The sequence below is a fragment of the Cherax quadricarinatus genome, chromosome 48 (assembly GCF_038502225.1).
Source record: "Cherax quadricarinatus isolate ZL_2023a chromosome 48, ASM3850222v1, whole genome shotgun sequence".
In the NCBI taxonomy this organism is placed as follows: Eukaryota; Metazoa; Arthropoda; class Malacostraca; order Decapoda; family Parastacidae; genus Cherax; species Cherax quadricarinatus.
In genome coordinates, this window is record NC_091339.1 from 4556728 (window position 1) to 4580563 (window position 23836).

At 40.6% G+C, this 23836-nt stretch overlaps 1 protein-coding gene across 17 annotated transcripts in view; it reads left to right on the forward strand.

Moving 5' to 3' along the window:
- LOC128696147 (protein lin-10) overlaps nt 1-23836 on the forward strand; it is a 921476-nt gene that overhangs the window by 724231 nt on the left and 173409 nt on the right. The window lies entirely within an intron of this gene.

Consider the following 23836-nt stretch of genomic DNA (forward strand, 5'->3'; position numbering starts at 1 on the left):
GTACATGCTTACATTACACTATCATTGTGTTTCCTATAGAATTTATCTTCAGTTATAAACACATCAATTGAGGAACATGGTTTAGATATTACATGGGTTATAGAGGGATTGCACGAAAAAACCATACAGTCACATCGTTGATTTATTTTTTAATTAATTTCAGAGTAAGCACTGTGCAAGAATGACAAGTAATAGTAGAGATCTAGAGATGTTTTAGGAGTCTATTAATTCTGCTGGCCTCTTATAAACTATTATACATTATGTATGTGTGGCAGTACTATTCACCATTAAGATTCTAGAAAATCAGCATCTAGGGTTTCCAAAGTTTTGCTCTAAGGTTACTAGCTAGCCTGTCATTGATTTTAAAGCTCTTTACTATTGGGTCTCAGGAATCTGTCGAGGGTATACTAATAGGCTTATGTGTGAGATTTCAGGATGTATGCTTGTGTTGCTCATGAACACCTTGCTAGTGGACTTCTAAAATTATTGACTGTGGCTTATAGGGAACTTCTCTTTTTTTTTGTGAAGCCTGCTTATTGGTATTTAAGGAACCTTGTACATGTAGTTGGGTTTTAGAAACACTGTCCCAGAGGTTGTGAGAATAAAGACACATGCACAATAAAGACATTTATTGACTAAAACATTTTGCCACTGGTGACTTTTTTAATCCTAAGCCACCATTGGCAAATGATCTTGATTGCTCATGTATATGTGTATTTCCATGATCTGTTGGTATTGATGTACCTGCACTTGTACAGTGCCCTTGGGTGTTCTAAGGAGGCCTATCTGAGTTTTTTATTTATTTATTTTTTTTTTGGAGGGGGGGAGGGGAGGGTGGGTTTCAGATGTTTATCTGTGGCCTCCTACAAGTCTTAGTTGTAGATATTTTAGCCTTTCTGGAGTTCCACTGTTTGGTGATAAAATTTTTGAATGAATGATATTAAATCAAATTTATATAAAGCCCATGTTGAAGTCTCTAAGAATTCACCATAGTTCCAATTATAGCACACTGTAATGTATACTTACAAGTATACAGTAAATTCATATTCTACAACTGTTGCTCAGTATGCGTAAGGGTGTTATATGTGGGAGACGGCCGACTTGTTGAAAAAAAAAAAAATGGGAAATAACAGGTAATGATAAATTCATAAGAAAATTTTTTAGTACATTAATGTCACAGCTCTAATCATGTAATTCATATTTTTTATTTATATGTGGGTTTTTCAGTTCTTTGTTGATGAGCAACATTGCTTTTGTATCATAAATCTTCTTTAGGACTCTTGGGTGATGCTTTCTCCTCCATTACATGCATTATATATTTTATAAAGACTTAAGACTCTTGGAAACCTTTCAGTTGGTATATGTATACACATCAGTGTTCACACAACCCACTTCTTCTCTACACTTCATTATAGTATTTTAAAGCTGTGTTAAGACTAATAACTTTCTTAATACTCCTTTATTCCTTAAAAAAACTTGTGCACTGTCACTTTTTTCCTTCATTTTTGTGTGTTGCTGAACATGTACTGTACAGTATAGCTCTTTTCTGGTCTGTTGTTGGTAGTAATATTTCTCTGTACGGTTTAAGTAAAACTGTATCCTTCCATAACTTAACCCTTAAACGGTCCAAACGTATATATGTGTTCTCTCACGTAGCGCCCCAAACATATATATACGTTTCCTTTGTCGTTCATTCAACATTGCCACGATAAGCCTGAATCACCTAGACATGAGAGAATGGGTGTGCGCACTCACTGTGCGCCATATGAAAAAAATTGGGGACGCCTGGGTACTATATGCTCTTTTTTCCAATTAAAAAAAAAAATTTTTCTCAAAAAATTCGGGGCGCTACGTGAGAGAACGTATATATACGTTTGGACCGTTTACGCGGGTTAAATTCCCTGTTTCCTTTATTTCACATATGCTTGCAACATATATCTATGAAGCTTTTCAACACAAGACAAAATTTACAATATACTGTACTTCCAACAAATTAGTTAACCATTAGACCACTTAAATAAAAACTTGAAGAATTTGTCTTATATGTACTGTTTTAAATTCTCATCTATAATAGACCCTGACTCCTAATACTTTGGATCTACAGTATTGCTGTACAGCATTGAGAGTCTTAACTCAAAACATTATTTTTTATTATTTTAATAAAATTAAGTACATTATCATCTGTGGCTGTAAGGGAAGCTACCTCTTGAACCCTCAGTCCTGACCAGTACTGCTCACACCTTTCACATTTTTGCACATAATTTGCACATTCCAGCATATTTGCACATTAAGTAAGTGGCTTATAATTAATGTTGTTAAAGATAACTTTACTTCCAGAAAGCAAGTGGAAGGCCTGAGAAATGTAAACTAATTTTTCATAAAGAAATATATTTCTCTGTTATTGGCTGATGTATATTATGATTGTATGAGGTAGGTACCTTTTGGTATAAAGATTTCATAGCTCTCAGAATTCAGTTTTTAATATTGGTGAAGCACATATAAAGTGTTAATGACTAACTGAAGCACCTTCCCTCCCCTATTGCACAATGGTGGTGGTTGTACTCATCTTGTGACACCACCCTGGGGTGAGTCTCAGTCAGCTGGTGCATGTTTTGCCTGATGGTTCGACGTGTGTGTGTAGCTCCTTGCCATGAAACATTTTCTGATTGCCTGTGACCAGCAAGTTCATGACATGACTTTTATCTTCTTTAGTGTTAAATAGAAAGTATAGTTCTTTCATACTGTAGTTTATAATGTGTTTAGATTTATTGAATATCATTTATTAATGCTAATACTTATTAGAAAAATATAAAAGTGTAGAATACAGTGTTATGCATTTCAAGTGAACCTATATTTGCTTAGGTACTGGACACTTACTAGATGATACCAAACTAGATTGTAGCATATTAACTATTTAGTATCATTAGTTTATTTGTGCATAGAAAGAAACTTCTATTAACTAGTAACCAGTCATAGAAAATTTCTGCCTCTTTTACATCAGGAACTTTCTTAACTATTATTATACAAGGTGTATAAGAGATTGCTGCAGAGGTTAAAGAGAGTGAAGAAAGTGTTTTATTTTGGAAGTTAATAATATCTAGCAATGAATTTTTAACATTGATAAAGAGCACACTTATTATTTAGTAATTCTTATTTTTTTGGTATAATAGAGTATAAGATATATTGAGAGATCATATCTAAAATATAATATGAATGAACTTGCTGAAATATATTATAAATGCATAACGGGCAATAATTTTGTTGCGTTACAGTGTTTGAAAGGAAGCTTTACTTTTGAAGGGTGTGTTGAGATACAGGTCATAACCAGTGAACAAGTAAATTTCAGCAAGCCTGCCAAGGAAGACAAAAGAAACAGCATGATGTTTGTCCTCTATAGTTTAAATTGTGTAAAGTCAGTGTAAAGGTTAGGGCTTTTCTCTCAGGATTATCATGCATACACCTAGTTAATAAAATATATAATCTTACTGTAAAGTTTACTTAGAAACAAGAAAGAATTTTGATGTGTTGCTCAACTGCTGTATAGGATTTGCTATTAATTAGGTGTATTTTATAATTGTATAAAGTACTGTATTAAATATTTATTCACTAATATATTTTGCATTGATAATTGTTTTACAAACTACATTTGCCTTCAGTTTTGTGCATGATTGTTCTCTATAACATAATGCATGCCACCCTCTCTCCTAGTCAGTGCTGTCTGGCTTCACAATTGTAGGGTAACTTTACACCCTAGCAAGGTGCTCAGTAACCTCTGGTTGGTTAAGCAATTTTGTCATTGCTGATGAGGATAAGACAGAAGTCTGCTGTAGAAATATCAGACTCAGTTTGTTACATTGTTTGTACAGGCAGGAAAACAATGCCAGGGAATTTATTTTTAATTTTTCACTATTTTTTCTTGCTAAAATGAGGAATGTGAGGCATGAATGAATTTAAGTACAGTATTTCTTAAGTATTTTTGCATCTGAAGAAGAAACATCATTGAGTATAGCCTACTATGAGCAATAAGTATGCAGTACTGTGGGCATACTAGATTATATTAATATTTCACGTTCGTACAGTGTGTTGTTTATTTATATTCCTCCAGCCTGAATCATTTCAGTAATATACGTTTGTATGAGAAAAAGTATGGGCACCATCTGCACCCTAATGACTAGTTATTCCTACTCTTTACACTGTAAAAACTAGCCTTAATTCATTTTTTTGTATATTGAAGTAATGTGTATGTTATACTTAATCAGTAATACTCACACTTAAATGAAACTAACTAGCAAGTTAGCAGTTTGCAAACTTTATATAGCAGCTGAAACAACTTGAGAGTATTTTAGTACAGTAGTATAACCATACTGCCAGGAGACTTCAACACTGCTGATGTATCAAATTGTTAGAAAAATTACTGATGCTTTTTGCTGCACAAATAAATCCCTTGCATGATCTCCTACATGGTAAACATAATTTAGGCTCAAATGCTGCACTTTTAACAGCCTACCAGTATAGTAGTGTTTCTTGATACATTTTTTTTAATTACAGTATATGACAGTTATTCACACAGGCTACATTGAAATTCGTTATCATATAAATTACACATTATGATAATTCATCATACCAGCAGTTTTAATCAAGAATAGATCTTTCTGGAAAATATTTCATTGACTTGTCACAATTTGTGAGTGTTGTTGCATGCATCAGTGAGTGTATGTTGCATGCATCAGTGAGTGTATGTTGCATTCATCAGTGAGTGTATGTTGCATGCATCAGTGAGTGTATGTTGCATGCATCAGTGAGTGTATGTTGCATTCATCAGTGAGTGTATGTTGCATGCATCAGTGAGTGTATGTTGCATGCATCAGTGAGTGTATGTTGCATGCATCAGTGAGTGTATGTTGCATGCATCAGTGAGTGTATGTTGCATGCATCAGTGAGTGTATGTTGCATGCATCAGTGAGTGTATGTTGCATTCATCAGTGAGTGTATGTTGCATGCATCAGTGAGTGTATGTTGCATGCATCAGTGAGTGTATGTTGCATGCATCAGTGAGTGTATGTTGCATTCATCAGTGAGTGTATGTTGCTTGCATCAGTGAGTGTATGTTGCATGCATCAGTGAGTGTATGTTGCATGCATCAGTGAGTGTATGTTGCATGCATCAGTGAGTGTATGTTGCATTCATCAGTGAGTGTATGTTGCATGCATCAGTGAGTGTATGTTGCATGCATCAGTGAGTGTATGTTGCATTCATCAGTGAGTGTATGTTGCTTGCATCAGTGAGTGTATGTTGCATGCATCAGTGAGTGTATGTTGCATGCATCAGTGAGTGTATGTTGCTTGCATCAGTGAGTGTATGTTGCATGCATCAGTGAGTGTATGTTGCATGCATCAGTGAGTGTATGTTGCATGCATCAGTGAGTATGTTGCATGCATCAGTGAGTGTATGTTGCATTCATCAGTGAGTGTATGTTGCATGCATCAGTGAGTGTATGTTGCATTCATCAGTGAGTGTATGTTGCATTCATCAGTGAGTGTATGTTGCATGCATCAGTGAGTGTATGTTGCATGCATCAGTGAGTGTATGTTGCATGCATCAGTGAGTGTATGTTGCATGCATCAGTGAGTGTATGTTGCATTCATCAGTGAGTGTATGTTGCATTCATCAGTGAGTGTATGTTGCATTCATCAGTGAGTGTATGTTGCTTGCATCAGTGAGTGTATGTTGCATGCATCAGTGAGTGTATGTTGCTTGCATCAGTGAGTGTATGTTGCATTCATCAGTGAGTGTATGTTGCTTGCATCAGTGAGTGTATGTTGCATGCATCAGTGAGTGTATGTTGCATGCATCAGTGAGTGTATGTTGCATGCATCAGTGAGTGTATGTTGCATGCATCAGTGAGTGTATGTTGCTTGCATCAGTGAGTGTATGTTGCATTCATCAGTGAGTGTATGTTGCTTGCATCAGTGAGTGTATGTTGCATTCATCAGGGAGTGTATGTTGCATGCATCAGTGAGTGTATGTTGCATTCATCAGGGAGTGTATGTTGCTTGCATCAGTGAGTGTATGTTGCATTCATCAGGGAGTGTATGTTGCATGCATCAGTGAGTGTATGTTGCATTCATCAGTGAGTGTATGTTGCATGCATCAGTGAGTGTATGTTGCATTCATCAGTGAGTGTATGTTGCTTGCATCAGTGAGTGTTGCATTCATCAGTGAGTGTATGTTGCTTGCATCAGTGAGTGTATGTTGCATGCATCAGTGAGTGTATGTTGCTTGCATCAGTGAGTGTATGTTGCATGCATCAGTGAGTGTATGTTGCATTCATCAGTGAGTGTATGTTGCATTCATCAGTGAGTGTATGTTGCATGCATCAGTGAGTGTATGTTGCATTCATCAGTGAGTGTATGTTGCATTCATCAGTGAGTGTATGTTGCATGCATCAGTGAGTGTATGTTGCATGCATCAGTGAGTGTATGTTGCATGCATCAGTGAGTGTATGTTGCATTCATCAGTGAGTGTATGTTGCATGCATCAGTGAGTGTATGTTGCATGCATCAGTGAGTGTATGTTGCATGCATCAGTGAGTGTATGTTGCATGCATCAGTGAGTGTATGTTGCATTCATCAGTGAGTGTATGTTGCTTGCATCAGTGAGTGTATGTTGCTTGCATCAGTGAGTGTATGTTGCATGCATCAGTGAGTGTATGTTGCTTGCATCAGTGAGTGTATGTTGCATTCATCAGTGAGTGTATGTTGCTTGCATCAGTGAGTGTATGTTGCATGCATCAGTGAGTGTATGTTGCATGCATCAGTGAGTGTATGTTGCATGCATCAGTGAGTGTATGTTGCATTCATCAGTGAGTGTATGTTGCTTGCATCAGTGAGTGTTGCATTCATCAGTGAGTGTATGTTGCATTCATCAGTGAGTGTATGTTGCATGCATCAGTGAGTGTATGTTGCATTCATCAGTGAGTGTATGTTGCATTCATCAGTGAGTGTATGTTGCATGCATCAGTGAGTGTATGTTGCATGCATCAGTGAGTGTATGTTGCATGCATCAGTGAGTGTATGTTGCATTCATCAGTGAGTGTATGTTGCATGCATCAGTGAGTGTATGTTGCATGCATCAGTGAGTGTATGTTGCATGCATCAGTGAGTGTATGTTGCATGCATCAGTGAGTGTATGTTGCATTCATCAGTGAGTGTATGTTGCTTGCATCAGTGAGTGTATGTTGCTTGCATCAGTGAGTGTATGTTGCATGCATCAGTGAGTGTATGTTGCATTCATCAGTGAGTGTATGTTGCTTGCATCAGTGAGTGTATGTTGCATGCATCAGTGAGTGTATGTTGCATGCATCAGGGAGTGTATGTTGCATTCATCAGTGAGTGTATGTTGCATGCATCAGTGAGTGTATGTTGCATTCATCAGGGAGTGTATGTTGCATTCATCAGTGAGTGTATGTTGCTTGCATCAGTGAGTGTATGTTGCATTCATCAGGGAGTGTATGTTGCATTCATCAGTGAGTGTATGTTGCTTGCATCAGTGAGTGTATGTTGCTTGCATCAGTGAGTGTATGTTGCATGCATCAGTGAGTGTATGTTGCATTCATCAGTGAGTGTATGTTGCTTGCATCAGTGAGTGTATGTTGCTTGCATCAGTGAGTGTATGTTGCATTCATCAGTGAGTGTATGTTGCTTGCATCAGTGAGTGTATGTTGCTTGCATCAGTGAGTGTATGTTGCATTCATCAGGGAGTGTATGTTGCATTCATCAGTGAGTGTATGTTGCTTGCATCAGTGAGTGTATGTTGCTTGCATCAGTGAGTGTATGTTGCATTCATCAGTGAGTGTATGTTGCTTGCATCAGTGAGTGTATGTTGCTTGCATCAGTGAGTGTATGTTGCTTGCATCAGTGAGTGTATGTTGCATTCATCAGGGAGTGTATGTTGCATTCATCAGTGAGTGTATGTTGCATGCATCAGTGAGTGTATGTTGCATTCATCAGTGAGTGTATGTTGCATGCATCAGTGAGTGTATGTTGCTTGCATAAGGGAGTGTATGTTGCATTCATCAGTGAGTGTATGTTGCATGCATCAGTGAGTGTATGTTGCATGCATCAGTGAGTGTATGTTGCATGCATCAGTGAGTGTATGTTGCTTGCATAAGGGAGTGTATGTTGCATGCATCAGTGAGTGTATGTTGCATTCATCAGTGAGTGTATGTTGCATTCATCAGTGAGTGTATGTTGCATGCATCAGTGAGTGTATGTTGCATGCATCAGTGAGTGTATGTTGCATGCATCAGTGAGTGTATGTTGCTTGCATAAGGGAGTGTATGTCATTCCTTATTTGTAATTACAGGAGTAAAGCTATGCTTGTGGTGTCCCATCTTTAATTTACTGTTAATACTTTTAGAGTTATCACTGGTTGTGACATACATTTCCTCCTCTAGGAGCCCATTCCGGCTATTTACCACATAATTTGTGAAGTATTTCTGTCTAGGCTCTGATTTCGTAAATTAAATTTATTAGCTGTTCTCCATGTTTTATTATGTCTTTTATGAACATTTATTTATATGGTTATCATGTCTCCTTTTCATGAATGTACATATATGTATATGATTATTGTGTTTTTTGTTATTCTTTCCTGTTCTCCAGTGATAGTAACTGCAGTGCCTTCAGTCTTTCTTGCATTTCCTATTTATTTACCCTGGAATCCATTTAATTCCAGGGTTCGAATCCCGGAAGAACTACTAGAAAAAAAATATGGAAACTGTAAGCCAGTGGTGAGAGGTGTGACTCTCACCGCTGGTGTCCGGGGTATGTGGCCAAGACGAACTACTTAAAAAAAAAAAAAAAAAGCAGTGCATTAGTAAGTGCCAGGATTCTCACCACCGGTTCCCGGTGTAGAGATGCACAAACTAATGAAAAAAATATGGAAACTGTAGGCCAGTGGTGAGAGGTGTGACTCTCACCGCTGGTGTCCGGGGTATGTGGCCAAGACGAACTACTTAAAAAAAAAAAAAAAAAAGCAGTGCATTAGTAAGTGCCAGGATTCTCACCACCGGTTCCCGGTGTAGAGATGCACAAACTAATTAAAAAAATATGGAAACTGTAGGCCAGTGGTGAGAGGCGCGACTCTCACCACTGGTGTCTATCATAATAAAAAAATTTTAATAATAAAATTAAAAAAAAAAAAAATTCAAAGTCTTTGACTTAATAGAAGAACTACCTGTTCTTCTAAGGCCAACTTTTTTTTATTTTATATATCTAAATCAATCTCTCTACGTAAGTTAGGTTAGGTAAGTTTGACATCACTTATCTGAAGTCATCCAATTTTAAAGTCGATAAATGCAGTAATGAATGAAGATGAGACTATGTTGTAATGTGCGAACAGAAAATGGGGAACCACCGAGAAGACTAAGGAAGCTTGATGGGAAAAATTAAGTGTTTAAGTTTAGTCACTTAGGAGGACAAATTGACTATAAGGCTATCCCAGAGTCCATCAGTCTTGTGTGAGATTGCCTTACCATTGCATTTATGTGACTTCTGTTAATAACTTATAATTACCACAAGACCTTTCTCTCTCTTTGGTGCCTTGATTGGTACCACTATCTATAATCTTTATGGGACTTCTTTTCATGTTGACATGCTGTATTTCCATTATGTGGCATTTAATTGTCTTTGGTTACTTCATCCATTTATTGTTTAGTTTTCTCTCTAGTTGTATATAACTTTATTGTTAAAAGTGTTGAATGAGATGATAGATTAAACACTTTTGCAAATCTTTCGACCTCCTTCCTCAGTTTATGCAGGTTATTGAAATATTCTTGCATAAGACTTTTTTCATAATTTGCCAAGTCATATAGTAAATTTATATAGTAAATTTATAGTAGTAGGTTGGTAGACAGCAACCACCCAGGGAAGTACTACCGTCCTGCCAGATGACTGTGAAACAAAAACCTGTAATTGTTTTGCATGATGGTAGGATTGCTGGTTTCTTTTTCTGTCTCATAAACACGCTAAGATAACAGGGATATCTTGCTACTCCTACTAACACTTTGGTCACACTTCACAGACACGCACATGCATATATATATATACATACATCTAGGTTTTTCTCCTTTTTCTAAATAGCTCTTGTTCTTTTTTATTTCTTCTATTGTCCATGGGGAAGTGGAAAAGAATCTTTCCTCCGTAAGCCATGCGTGTCGTATGAGGCGACTAAAATGCCGGGAGCAATGGGCTGGTAACCCCTTCTCCTGTATACAATTACTAAAAAAGAGAAGAAGAAAAACTTTATAAAACTGGGTTGCTTAAATGTGCGTGGATGTAGTGCGGATGACAAGAAACAGATGATTGCTGATGTTATGAATGAAAAGAAGTTGGATGTCCTGGCCCTAAGCGAAACAAAGCTGAAGGGGGTAGGAGAGTTTCAGTGGGGGGAAATAAATGGGATTAAATCTGGAGTATCTGAGAGAGTTAGAGCAAAGGAAGGGGTAGCAGTAATGTTAAATGATCAGTTATGGAAGGAGAAAAGAGAATATGAATGTGTAAATTCAAGAATTATGTGGATTAAAGTAAAGGTTGGATGCGAGAAGTGGGTCATAATAAGCGTGTATGCACCTGGAGAAGAGAGGAATGCAGAGGAGAGAGAGAGATTTTGGGAGATGTTAAGTGAATGTATAGGAGCCTTTGAACCAAGTGAGAGAGTAATTGTGGTAGGGGACTTGAATGCTAAAGTAGGAGAAACTTTTAGAGAGGGTGTGGTAGGTAAGTTTGGGGTGCCAGGTGTAAATGATAATGGGAGCCCTTTGATTGAACTTTGTATAGAAAGGGGTTTAGTTATAGGTAATACATATTTTAAGAAAAAGAGGATAAATAAGTATACACGATATGATGTAGGGCGAAATGACAGTAGTTTGTTGGATTATGTATTGGTAGATAAAAGACTGTTGAGTAGACTTCAGGATGTACATGTTTATAGAGGGGCCACAGATATATCAGATCACTTTCTAGTTGTAGCTACACTGAGAGTAAAAGGTAGATGGGATACAAGGAGAATAGAAGCATCAGGGAAGAGAGAGGTGAAGGTTTATAAACTAAAAGAGGAGGCAGTTAGGGTAAGATATAAACAGCTATTGGAGGATAGATGGGCTAATGAGAGCATAGGCAATGGGGTCGAAGAGGTATGGGGTAGGTTTAAAAATGTAGTGTTAGAGTGTTCAGCAGAAGTTTGTGGTTACAGGAAAGTGGGTGCAGGAGGGAAGAGGAGCGATTGGTGGAATGATGATGTAAAGAGAGTAGTAAGGGAGAAAAAGTTAGCATATGAGAAGTTTTTACAAAGTAGAAGTGATGCAAGGAGGGAAGAGTATATGGAGAAAAAGAGAGAGGTTAAGAGAGTGGTGAAGCAATGTAAAAAGAGAGCAAATGAGAGAGTGGGTGAGATGTTATCAACAAATTTTGTTGAAAATAAGAAAAAGTTTTGGAGTGAGATTAACAAGTTAAGAAAGCCTAGAGAACAAATGGATTTGTCAGTTAAAAATAGGAGAGGAGAGTTATTAAATGGAGAGTTAGAGGTATTGGGAAGATGGAAGGAATATTTTGAGGAATTGTTAAATGTTGATGAAGATAGGGAAGCTGTGATTTCGTGTATAGGGCAAGGAGGAATAACATCTTGTAGGAGTGAGGAAGAGCCAGTTGTGAGTGTGGGGGAAGTTCGTGAGGCAGTAGGTAAAATGAAAGGGGGTAAGGCAGCCGGGATTGATGGGATAAAGATAGAAATGTTAAAAGCAGGTGGGGATATAGTTTTGGAGTGGTTGGTGCAATTGTTTAATAAATGTATGGAAGAGGGTAAGGTACCTAGGGATTGGCAGAGAGCATGCATAGTTCCTTTGTATAAAGGCAAAGGGGATAAAAGAGAGTGCAAAAAATATAGGGGGATAAGTCTGTTGAGTGTACCTGGTAAAGTGTATGGTAGAGTTATAATTGAAAGAATTAAGAGTAAGACGGAGAATAGGATAGCAGATGAACAAGGAGGCTTTAGGAAAGGTAGGGGGTGTGTGGACCAGGTGTTTACAGTGAAACATATAAGTGAACAGTATTTAGATAAGGCTAAAGAGGTCTTTGTGGCATTTATGGATTTGGAAAAGGCGTATGACAGGGTGGATAGGGGGGCAATGTGGCAGATGTTGCAAGTGTATGGTGTAGGAGGTAGGTTACTGAAAGCAGTGAAGAGTTTTTACGAGGATAGTGAGGCTCAAGTTAGAGTATGTAGGAAAGAGGGAAATTTTTTCCCAGTAAAAGTAGGCCTTAGACAAGGATGTGTGATGTCACCGTGGTTGTTTAATATATTTATAGATGGGGTTGTAAGAGAAGTAAATGCGAGGGTCTTGGCAAGAGGCGTGGAGTTAAAAGATAAAGAATCACACACAAAGTGGGAGTTGTCACAGCTGCTCTTTGCTGATGACACTGTGCTCTTGGGAGATTCTGAAGAGAAGTTGCAGAGATTGGTGGATGAATTTGGTAGGGTGTGCAAAAGAAGAAAATTAAAGGTGAATACAGGAAAGAGTAAGGTTATGAGGATAACAAAAAGATTAGGTGATGAAAGATTGAATATCAGATTGGAGGGAGAGAGTATGGAGGAGGTGAACGTATTCAGATATTTGGGAGTGGACGTGTCAGCGGATGGGTCTATGAAAGATGAGGTGAATCATAGAATTGATGAGGGAAAAAGAGTGAGTGGTGCACTTAGGAGTCTGTGGAGACAAAGAACTTTGTCCTTGGAGGCAAAGAGGGGAATGTATGAGAGTATAGTTTTACCAACGCTCTTATATGGGTGTGAAGCGTGGGTGATGAATGTTGCAGCGAGGAGAAGGCTGGAGGCAGTGGAGATGTCATGTCTGAGGGCAATGTGTGGTGTGAATATAATGCAGAGAATTCGTAGTTTGGAAGTTAGGAGGAGGTGCGGGATTACCAAAACTGTTGTCCAGAGGGCTGAGGAAGGGTTGTTGAGGTGGTTCGGACATGTAGAGAGAATGGAGCGAAACAGAATGACTTCAAGAGTGTATCAGTCTGTAGTGGAAGGAAGGCGGGGTAGGGGTCGGCCTAGGAAGGGTTGGAGGGAGGGGGTAAAGGAGGTTTTGTGTGCGAGGGGCTTGGACTTCCAGCAGGCATGCTTGAGCGTGTTTGATAGGAGTGAATGGAGACAAATGGTTTTTAATACTTGACGTGCTGTTGGAGTGTGAGCAAAGTAACATTTATGAAGGGATTCAGGGAAACCGGCAGGCCGGACTTGAGTCCTGGAGATGGGAAGTACAGTGCCTGCACTCTGAAGGAGGGGTGTTAATGTTGCAGTTTAAAAACTGTAGTGTAAAGCACCCTTCTGGCAAGACAGTGATGGAGTGAATGATGGTGAAAGTTTTTCTTTTTCGGGCCACCCTGCCTTGGTGGGAATCGGCCGGTGTGATAATAAAAAAAAAAAAATATATAGTAAATTATTACCTGTGGCAGATCTTTGATGTAAATAAAAAATATTAGTTTGTAAAGTTGTGTTCAGTACAGTGGAACCTCGGTACTCGAACTTAATTTGTTCCAGAAGGCTGTTCGAGTGCTGATCTGTTCGTGTACCAAACGAATTTTTCCCAACCAACATTCTTTTTGGTTGGCTGCTATCACTAATCTTGATAGGCCCCTATGGTGACTTATTTATACAAATAATATAAAAAAAAATGCAAAGAAATATGTAATACTATTTTACAGTGATGTTCTGGCAGGTCATGTTTATTTGGTTGAATGCCGAGCAAACGATCAATTACCAAGCAATTTTTTTTACTGAAGAAACGGTTCAAATATCGAATTGTTCAAGTAGGGAACTGTTTGAGCACTGAGGTTCCACTGTACTACAGATCGACCATCACTAATCTGGCAGTCAGTTATCCGGTTCCATCAGTAATCTGGCACTAATTTCAGCTAGCATAATTTCAAATTTCATCATTATACTGACTCAAATCATTATACTGACTCAAATTTTATTATTATACTGACTCAGAAATTGTGCAGATGGTTGTAAATGCACAGCAGCAAGCCAGTGGAGGATAAAGTAGTGATGAAAATTAGGAAGATGTAGCAGTCTCTCTATTGTTAGGTTAATCAAGTGTGTTCTAACCTAACCACTCTATAAGCTGGCAAATTCACTAATCCGGTACACTACAGGTCCCAGAGATGCCGGATTAGTGTTGGCAGACCTGTAGTGTTGTTTGGTACTGCCTCAGTATTGGCAAGGGTTGCACTTTGCAAGAAGCTCACTAATGGTGAATTGTCCCTTTTTCTGTGTTATTTCTTTCATTAACCCTTTGACTGTCACAAGCCCCTTTCTGAAACTGTCATTCTGTGTCGCAAAAGTTTTGGAAAAAAAAAATTGTTTTTTCTTATGAAATGATAGAGAATCTTTTCCCGATGATAATGACACCGAAAGTACGAAATTTGGTCGAAAACTCACGGAATTATGCTCCCGCGAAGTTAGCGGTCTCAGCGACATATACGCATCAGCAATTTCGCCAAGTTTGAGCCCTGTTTTTGGCCAGTTCTGTTGTTCCAGTTGACCAAACTCATAGCTATTTCTTTAGAACTCCATTTTTTCTATCAGTTAAGTATAAGATACCGCCCATTTACCGATTCAAACTACCCAATAAAGTGGTCAGAAATTGGCAATTTGGCCAATTTCATGCAAATTAAAAAAGATGCCAATTTTAAAATACGGTCCAGAATAAACAATGTAGACATTCTTGGCACTAAAATAACATCCTCTGTTCATTAGTCACGTCTCTAGGCCCCTCTTATATTACTATTGCTTTCTGTTTTGATTCCTCTTCAAGGGGGGCTCCTTGGCGTGGTGAAGAGGCTCTTGGTCTGAGGAATTAGACCTTTCGGTCTTCTTCCTCAGACAGAACCTAATTACCCCCCAATCTCCCCTCCAATATCCCATCCTCCCCATCCTCCCCTTTTTCCTTTCCTCCTCCTCCTCCTCCCCACCCCTCCCTTTTGCCCTTCCTCTTTTTGGCCTTTGGGATTTCTCCCACAGGCGCGCTAGTTCCTAGGTAGGGGAAAGGATACCGGGGTCCATCCCATTCCGTTGAGGTTCTTGGCGGTGGCGTAGTTTGCCATGGAATCTGGATCGCCTGGGGATGTCCCGTTCCCTCTCCCATATCCCAGAGTAGCTTTGGGTGTCTTTCGGGTGACGGGTGTATCTCTGGAAACCACCTTTAGGATTCTGGGGGTGGTGGCCGAAGGAGGTATGCTTTGTGGCGGACATCTGGCCGCCCTCTCTCTTGTCCACCGAGGTAGCTCGGCAGATGTGAGGTTGCTATCCCGGATTGCTGGTTTACTGGCATGAAGGGTAGGGTATGGCACGGGTTCCATGCTGCATCTGCGCTACTAGCGGTGCTGAGGTCCTCTTGGGCGCGGAGGGAGATTTCTGGCCCTTTCATCCCTCCTGGGAACTATTCCTCCCCGCTCCCCCCTTTTTTTATTCTTTTTTTTATTTTTATTTTCTTTTCTTCTTTCTTTTTTTTTCTTAAAAACAAAAAGCAAAGGAGTAACCTAACCATGGAGAACCCAATCCATGAACCCACTACCCCCGGGCCCCTTCTAGATACCGCACCCCATTCTGACTCTGCCTTATTTTTAGACCACTCTTCGGACACTCCTGATGCCCCTGTACCTCTTGCTGGTGCTGTTTCCTCACCCGCTTCAGGTACAGGGGCTTCGACTGACTCCTTCGATTTGTTTGAACTCCGCTCTCCTTTGACTATGCTTCCGGCTTCTCCCTCTACGGTACGGCAATTTTCGAATCGCCCGCCCATTTCACACCGGACCAACTCCGGTCCTACTTCTAAACGCCAACGTCAATCTCCTGATGATGCTCCTTCGTTACCTTCCCATTCTACTCGGAAAAGACTGACACGTCATGCACTCCCTCTCCACGCTCAATTTCAGACCACACAATGGACTAAATTCTTTACTTTAAGACCGACTTCTTCTTCTGCCTACCTTTCTGACCATAGTACATGGCAAAGCACTCCTGCGTCATGTTGGTAGAGATATTTCATTTCATGCTCTCGAGCGGTACGCGCATCGTCACTGTCCAGAATGCTACCCAAGCTCATGATCTTTCTCTCCTTTTGCATATAGATACTACTCCTATCACTATTGAAAAACATCTTTCTCTCAATTCTTGTAGTGGTACTGTCATTCTGCCCCCATACCATAGTCCAACAGAATTTCCAGTCATGTGGCAATGACATTCTTGAACAGCTGGAACTCCAGGATCTCCCAATCCTCAAAGTAGACACTTATGTCCTTCCTGCCCGTGGGCGGAGACGTTACCCTTGCAATGTAGCTCGTTTAACTTTTGACAGCCGAGAACTCCCGTCCTCTGTATATGTCGCGGGACATCGGTTACAAGTTCGAAAGGTGATACCTACACCGCAACAATGTAGAAATTGCTGGCGTTTTGGTCACCACCCAGCGAAATATTGCAGATCTATGGCCGAATGCCCAGTCTGTGGTGCCGACGACCATTCTAATGCATCTTGCAGTCAACCTCCATCTTGCCTTAATTGTAATGAAGCTCACCCTTCGTACTCCCGCCGTTGCCAGGTCTACTTAAATGAACGTGAAATCCGTTGCCTCAAAGAGGCAGAAGGTCTCCCTTATGCTATGGCAGTTACTCATCTCCGCCTCCAAGGGAGACTACCCCGTGTTTCTTATTCTCGTGTTTCAAAACATCCCCCCACTTCTGGGGTCCCATCTTCTGAAGCCTTCTCTGTTGTTACCCCTCCCATAGCCACTCCAGCATCTAATCCTTTTGCTGTCCTTGGCTCTGACGTCCCGACTACAACTCAGTCTGTTCTCACATCTTCGCGTCCTTCTTCAGAAGCCCCAGTATCGACAAGACCTCGTACGACACCTAATACCAATCGCCCCTCTACTTCTCAGAAGTCCAAAAAATCCACATTGCTCAGATCTTCTTTGCCCCTTCCTTCCCTTCTTCCACCTCCACACTTTACCTTTCCAGTCTCTGTACCTATTTCTTCCCCTCTCTCTGGCTCTATTACAAGTGTGGAGATTCACCCTCCTCCTCGTACTATGCCTTCCACCCCCGTCCCCTCCCAAGTTTCTCCCTCTTCTGCCACCTCCAAGGTTTCTGCCTCTTCTGTCTCCCCCCACACTTCATCTCCAATCCCTTACACTCTTACCTCCCCCTCTACTTTGGTACGGTCCATTACTGTCCCAATCTTTACTCACCCTCCTCCTTCTGTCTCCAATATGGTCTCACATACATCTTTGAATTCAGAAACACTTGAAGCCATTTCAGAATACAGTGGACCCCCGGTTAACGATATTTTTTCACTCCAGAAGTGTGTTCAGGTGCCAGTACTGACCGAATTTGTTCCCATAAGGAATATTGTGAAGTAGATTAGTCCATATCAGACCCCCAAACATACACGTACAAACGCACTTACATAAATACACTTACATAATTTGTCGCATTCGGAGGTGATCGTTATGCGGGGGTCCACTGTATATTGCAGAGACTAAACCTTCAATGGACACTGATTCACTTCCTGTTCCTTCTCTTCCCTCTCCTCCATCTTCACAACCCCATTCTTCGCAACGCTCCGTTCCTTCACTGCTTGAACATCTTCCAATGCCACCACACGTTGACTTTTCTAACCCCTCTAGTCCGTAGGTGCCTTTCCCTACGGATTCCTGGTATTTTCTTCATCGCCAATCATGGCCTATTTACAGTGGAATATCCGCGGCCTCAGGGGTAATCGGGGTGAGCTTCAGATGTTGCTTTCCAGGTTTTCCCCTGTTGGTGCTTGCTTACAAGAACCAAAATTACACTCGGCTGTTTTCCAACCTATCTCAGGCTATAATTTATTGTATTCTTCGGATCCATTCTCAGATGGGACCTTTAATGAAAGTGCCCTTCTTCTACGCAATGATATTCCGTACTGTCAACTATTTGTCTATACCTCGCTGCATTACACTGCAGCCCGTATCCACTTGAATAAGTGGTTTACAATATGTTCTTTATATCTCTCTCCTTCTCGAGCATTTTCTATCCCAGACTTTACCTTTCTTGTTTCATCCTTACCACCACCACTTCTGTTACTTGGTGATTTTAACGCCCACCATTTCCTCTGGGGGGGGGGTCTCATTGTGACTCACGTGGCATCCAGTTGGAGGCTTTTCTCGCCTCTCACCCCCTCCATGTTTTAAATACGGGTACTCCCACCCATTTTGATCCTTGTACTCATACTCTCTTGCATCGATCTATCAGTCTGCTCTTCCTCCACTGCACTAGACTTCACCTGGTCTGTTCTACCGGACTTACATGACATCGATCATTTTCCAATCATTCTTACTTCTCCTTCCTATTCACCACCTTTCCATAGCCCTCGCTGGCAATTTGATCGGGCAAATTGGGATCTTTACTCGCACCTCACTGCTTTTAGTGAGGTTCCTTCTTCATCCTCCGTTGATGAGCTCCTACACCTCTTCTCGACGTCAGTTTATACCACAGCTTCTCATTCTATACCCCAAACCTCAGGCAGGCATTCTCAGAAGTGCGTGCCTTGGTGGTCTCCTGCTTGTGCTCGTGCAGTACGTTTGAAACGCGCTGCATGGGGCAGGTACCGGTACAGTAGAACTGCTGAGAGACTTCTTGATTTTAAGTAGAAGCGTGCGATCACTCGCCGTGTCATCCGTGAAGCTAAACGCACTTGTTGGCTAGACTATGTTTCCACCATCACCTCTGCTTCTTCTGAGTGCAGTCTGGAAAAAAGTGAGGAAATTGAGTTGTAAACACTCTCCTGACCCGGCTCCTGTTCTACGGGTCACTGGTGTTGATGTAGCAAACCCTCTCGACGTTGCCATTGAACTTGGCACACATCTGGTCCGTATTTCTCGGGGGCTCCATCTATGCCCTTCGTTTCTTTCCTCAAAGTCTGCCAGAGAGTTAGTACCCTTGGACTTTTCTTCTCTCAGAGAAGAACAGTATAATGTGCCTTTTACACTTCAAGAACTGGAGGCAACGCTCTCAGCTTGCCGATTATCGGCAGCTGGGCCTGACGACATTCATATTCGTACGTTACAACATTTACATCAGTCGGCCCTTGTAGTCCTCTTACACCTCTTCAATCTTATTTGGGCACAAGGAGTTCTTCCCCAGCTGTGGAAATCTGCCATTGTTCTCCCTTTCAGCAAACCGGGTACTACAGGACATGATGCCTCCCACTATTGTCCCATCGCTCTTACTAGTGCAGTTTGCAAAGTGATGGAACGTCTCGTAAATCGACGTTTAATGTGGTATTTAGAGACACACAACAGTCTCTCCGTTAGTCAATATGGCTTTTGTAAGGGCCGTTCTACCATAGACCCCTTACTACGCTTGGATACGTATGTTCGTAATGCCTTTGCGAATAACCACTCAGTTATTGCCATATTTTTTGACCTTGAGAAGGCATATGACACAACTTGGAGGTATAATATTTTGGCCCAGGCCCACTCCTTAGGCCTCCGAGGCAATCTACCATCCTTCTTTAAGAACTTTTTAACTGACAGACATTTCCGTGTTCGAGTGAATAATGTTCTTTCCCCGGACTTCGTCCAAGCTGAAGGTGTCCCTCAGGGATGTGTTCTAAGCACAACACTTTTTCTCCTTGCTATAAATGATTTGGCCTCTGTTCTTCCACCCAATATTTGGTCATCACTCTATGTTGATGACTTCGCTATTGCTTGTGGAGGCGCTGACTGTCATCTCATTGCAGTTTCTCTCCAGCATGTGGTCGACCGTGTTTCCACTTGGGCCACCACGCATGGGTTTAAATTTTCCAGTACCAAAACTCGCCAAATTACTTTTGCTAGACGCTCTGTCATCTCCGATCATCCTTTGTATCTCTATGGCTCCCGTATCCCTGAACATGATACAGTCAGGTTTCTAGGCCTTCTCTTTGACCATAGGTTATCCTGGAAACCTCACATTACCTCTCTGAAGGCAACTTGTCACAGCCGGCTAAACTTTCTTAAAACCCTTGCTCATCTTTCCTGGGGAGCTGATCGTCGAACTCTGCTTCGCCTACATTCAGCCCTCGTTTTATCGAAACTCGATTATGGTGACCAGATTTATTCCGTGGCCTCTCCTGCTACTCTCTCTAGCCTTAACCCTATCCATCACCAAGGATTACGTTTGTGCCTTTTCGCTCTTCCCCTGTTGAGAGCCTCTATGCAGAAGCGAATGTTCCATCCTTGTCTGATCGCCGTGATGCCCATTGCCTTCGCTACTATTTACGCTCTCACGATCTCCACAATCCTTCCATTTATAGAATGGTCACCGATATTAGTAGACATTCTTTATTCATTCGCCGCCCCTATTTGCTCCGTCCCTTTTCTCTTCGCCTACATTCACTCTTGTCTTCCCTTCAGTTACCACCTTTATATGTTCATATAGCATCTCACTTTTCCCTACCCTCCTGGGAAGTTCCAGCTGTTCGGGTCTGTTCTTTCTCACTTCCTTGCTCGAAAGCTCAACTGCCTACGGTGGCTTCCTGCTCTCTTTTTCTTGATCACTTCCACTCCCATTCTCATGCCACCGCTGTGTACACAGATGGCTCTAAGTCTTCAGATGGCGTCGGATTCGCAGCAGTGTTTCCGGACAGCGTCGTGCGGGGGCATTTACTATCTTCGGCTAGCATTTTTACTGCTGAATTGTATGCCATTCTTGCAGCACTTATTCGTATCGCATCTATGCCTGTGTCATCATTTGTGGTAGTCTCAGACTCCCATAGTGCTCTACAGGCTATACGAAAATTTGATACATCTCACCCCCTAGTTCTCCGTATCCAACTTTGGCTACGCCGTATCTCTACGAAGCATAAAGATATTATTTTTTGTTGGGTCCCTGGTCATGTTGACGTACAGGGCAATGAACAGGCAGACACTGCTGCGCGGTCAGCAGTACATGACCTACCAATTTCCTATAGAGGTGTTCCATTTCTGGACTATTTTGCTGCAATAGCTACCCACCTTCACGCCCGTTGGCAACAACGTTGGTCAACTCTGCTTGATAACAAACTTCATTCTATTAAACCGAGCATAGGTTACTGGCCGTCTTCTTGTCATCAGTGCCGTGGTTGGGAGACCACTCTCTCCCATCTTCGCATTGGCCACACTCTTCTTACTCACGGGTATCTCATGGAGAGGCACCCTGTACCTCTCTGTGAGCAGTGTCAAGTTCCAGTATCGATTAGCCACATTCTGTTAGACTGCCCTCTCTATCAACGAGCACTCAGAATTTACCAGACTGCCCTCTCTATCAACGAGCACTCAGAATTTACCTCCAACGCCGTCTTCGTTCTACTACTCTCTCTTTACCTTCCCTTCTTGCTGATGGACCCTCCTTTAATCCTGACTCTCTCATTGACTTCCTGACAACGACTGATTTACTCCACAAACTCTGATGATGATACCTTACGCACTCCCCTCAGCCCTTTCTAGCTCAGTCTCTTGCTGCCCTTTACCCTTTCACCATCCACTGCTCCGCTGTTATCCGTAACCTATTACTCATTCACCTTCCTTTTGCCACCTGATGCCCTCGCTTCCTTCCTGCCCTGCAGCGCTGTATAGCCCTTGTGGCTTAGCGCTTCTTTTTGATTATAATAATAATCTGTTTTGATTTTTTATTCATACAAAAAAATACAAAATTTACTGTTATGAAGACTAATGCATTATAGTAAAAATGGTATAAATAATATCAGTGCAGTAGTGAAAGAATATTAGACTCCCCAGTTGATGTGTATTGGACGTGTGGTGTAATTTGCTTACTCCTGAACATTGGTAAAAATCGAGCATTTCTGCTACTTTGAGCTCAATTTCAAGGTCGTTTTCATTGTGAAAGTAATGAAAATCCTGTAATATGTTTTCCATTTTATTACCAGAGACCATGAAAACGAGAATACAACTATAAATACTATATGAAAATACACCTCAAAGTCGGCATTTTAATAAAAAAAACGGTCAGTTTTTTTTTCTCATTATGCACTGCATGCTTCAGGATTTTTTTTATGTGCACCACTGACCACACAGACCCATTCTCTCACATGTGGGCCTACCAGCTTTCTCCTGCTTGATTTGAAGCCGCTAGAATTTACGTGTATAAATACGTCAGAAACAGTGGCGCATAAGACGTATATATACGGCATAAACAGTCAAAGGGTTAACTGGAGGCTATTGTCTGTTTCATTTTTATTTTCAAGTTTATTAGAGTTAGTGGTACAAATTCTGATCTGTGGCCATGTAGTAGGTACAGCTATCATCGATTATCAAGTGCTTGCTTATTTGGGGGTCGGCATTATCCAGTGATGTATTTCATCCTTATTCATTACATTTATACCATCTTTTTTCAACCTTTGTGAATTTATTAAAAAAAAATTTCTTCCATTTTTTTTTTTATCTCCAGCTTTATCACTATGCCTCTCATACCTTGCATCCTACAGTCTTGCTTACTAAATCCTGAAAAAAATTCTGTTGTTTTTACCTTGCAGTTGCTTTGATGTAGTGTTGATTTTGTTTTTTAACCCATGTTGTTAGGAGCCATTAATGCTAATCATCTTTGATCCATGTTATTCTAAACAGTATTGCCTTTTTAACAATATATTACAATTTTTTACACTCCAAGACTGAGACACAAGTTGTTATAACTTGTGACACCACATCATATTGTTTAACCCTTTGACTGTCGCGGCCGTATATATACGTCTTACGAGGTACCGTGTTTGACGTATATACTATACTCATAAATTCTAGCGGCTTCAAATCAAGCAGGAGAAAGCTGGTAGGCCCACATGTGAGAGAATGGGTCTGTGTGGTCAGTGTGCACCATATAAAAAAAATCCTGGAGCACGCAGTGCATAATGAGAAAAAAAAATCCGACCGTTTTTTTTTTAATTAAAATGCCGACTTTGTGGTCTATTTTCGTATAGTATTTATGGTTGTATTCTCGTTTTCTTGGTCTCATTTGATAGAATGGAAAACATATTATAGAAATAGAGGTGATTTTGATTGGTTTTACTATAAAAAGAACCTAGAAATGGAGCTCGAAGTAGGGGAAATGTTTGATTTTTGCCAATGTTTAAAAGTAAACAAATGATGCCATTGTCCAATAAATGTCCAACTAGCCATTCTAATATGCAGTCATGAATGGGTTGATGTTATTTATACAATTATTACAGTATTGCAGTAGTCTGCATAATAGTAAGTCTTCTATTTTTTGTTTGAATAAAAATTCAAAATAGAAAGCAAGAGTAATATTAGAGGGGCCTGGAGACATGACTGATGAGCAAAGAAAATGTTATTTTAGGGCCAGGAATGTCTGCATTGTTCATTCTGGACCTTATTTTGAAATTGTCATATTTTTTAGTTTTCGGAGAAATTGGCCAAATTGCAAATTTCTGACCACATTATTAGGTAGTTGAAATCGGTAAATGGGCAGTTTCTTGTACTCAATCGATAGAAAAAATGTTGTTCTAAAGAAATAGCGTTGAGTTTGGGCGACTGGAACAATGGAATTAGCCGAAAATAGGGCTCAAAGTGGGCGAAATCGCCGATTTGTAAACAGCGCCGAGGTCGCTAACTTCGCGAGAACATAATTCCATCAGTTTTCCATCAAATTTCGTTTTTTTGGTGTCATTACAATCGGGAAAAGATTATCATTTCATAAGAAAAAATAATTGCGACACCAAGAGACACCTCAGGATTGGGGGTTGCGA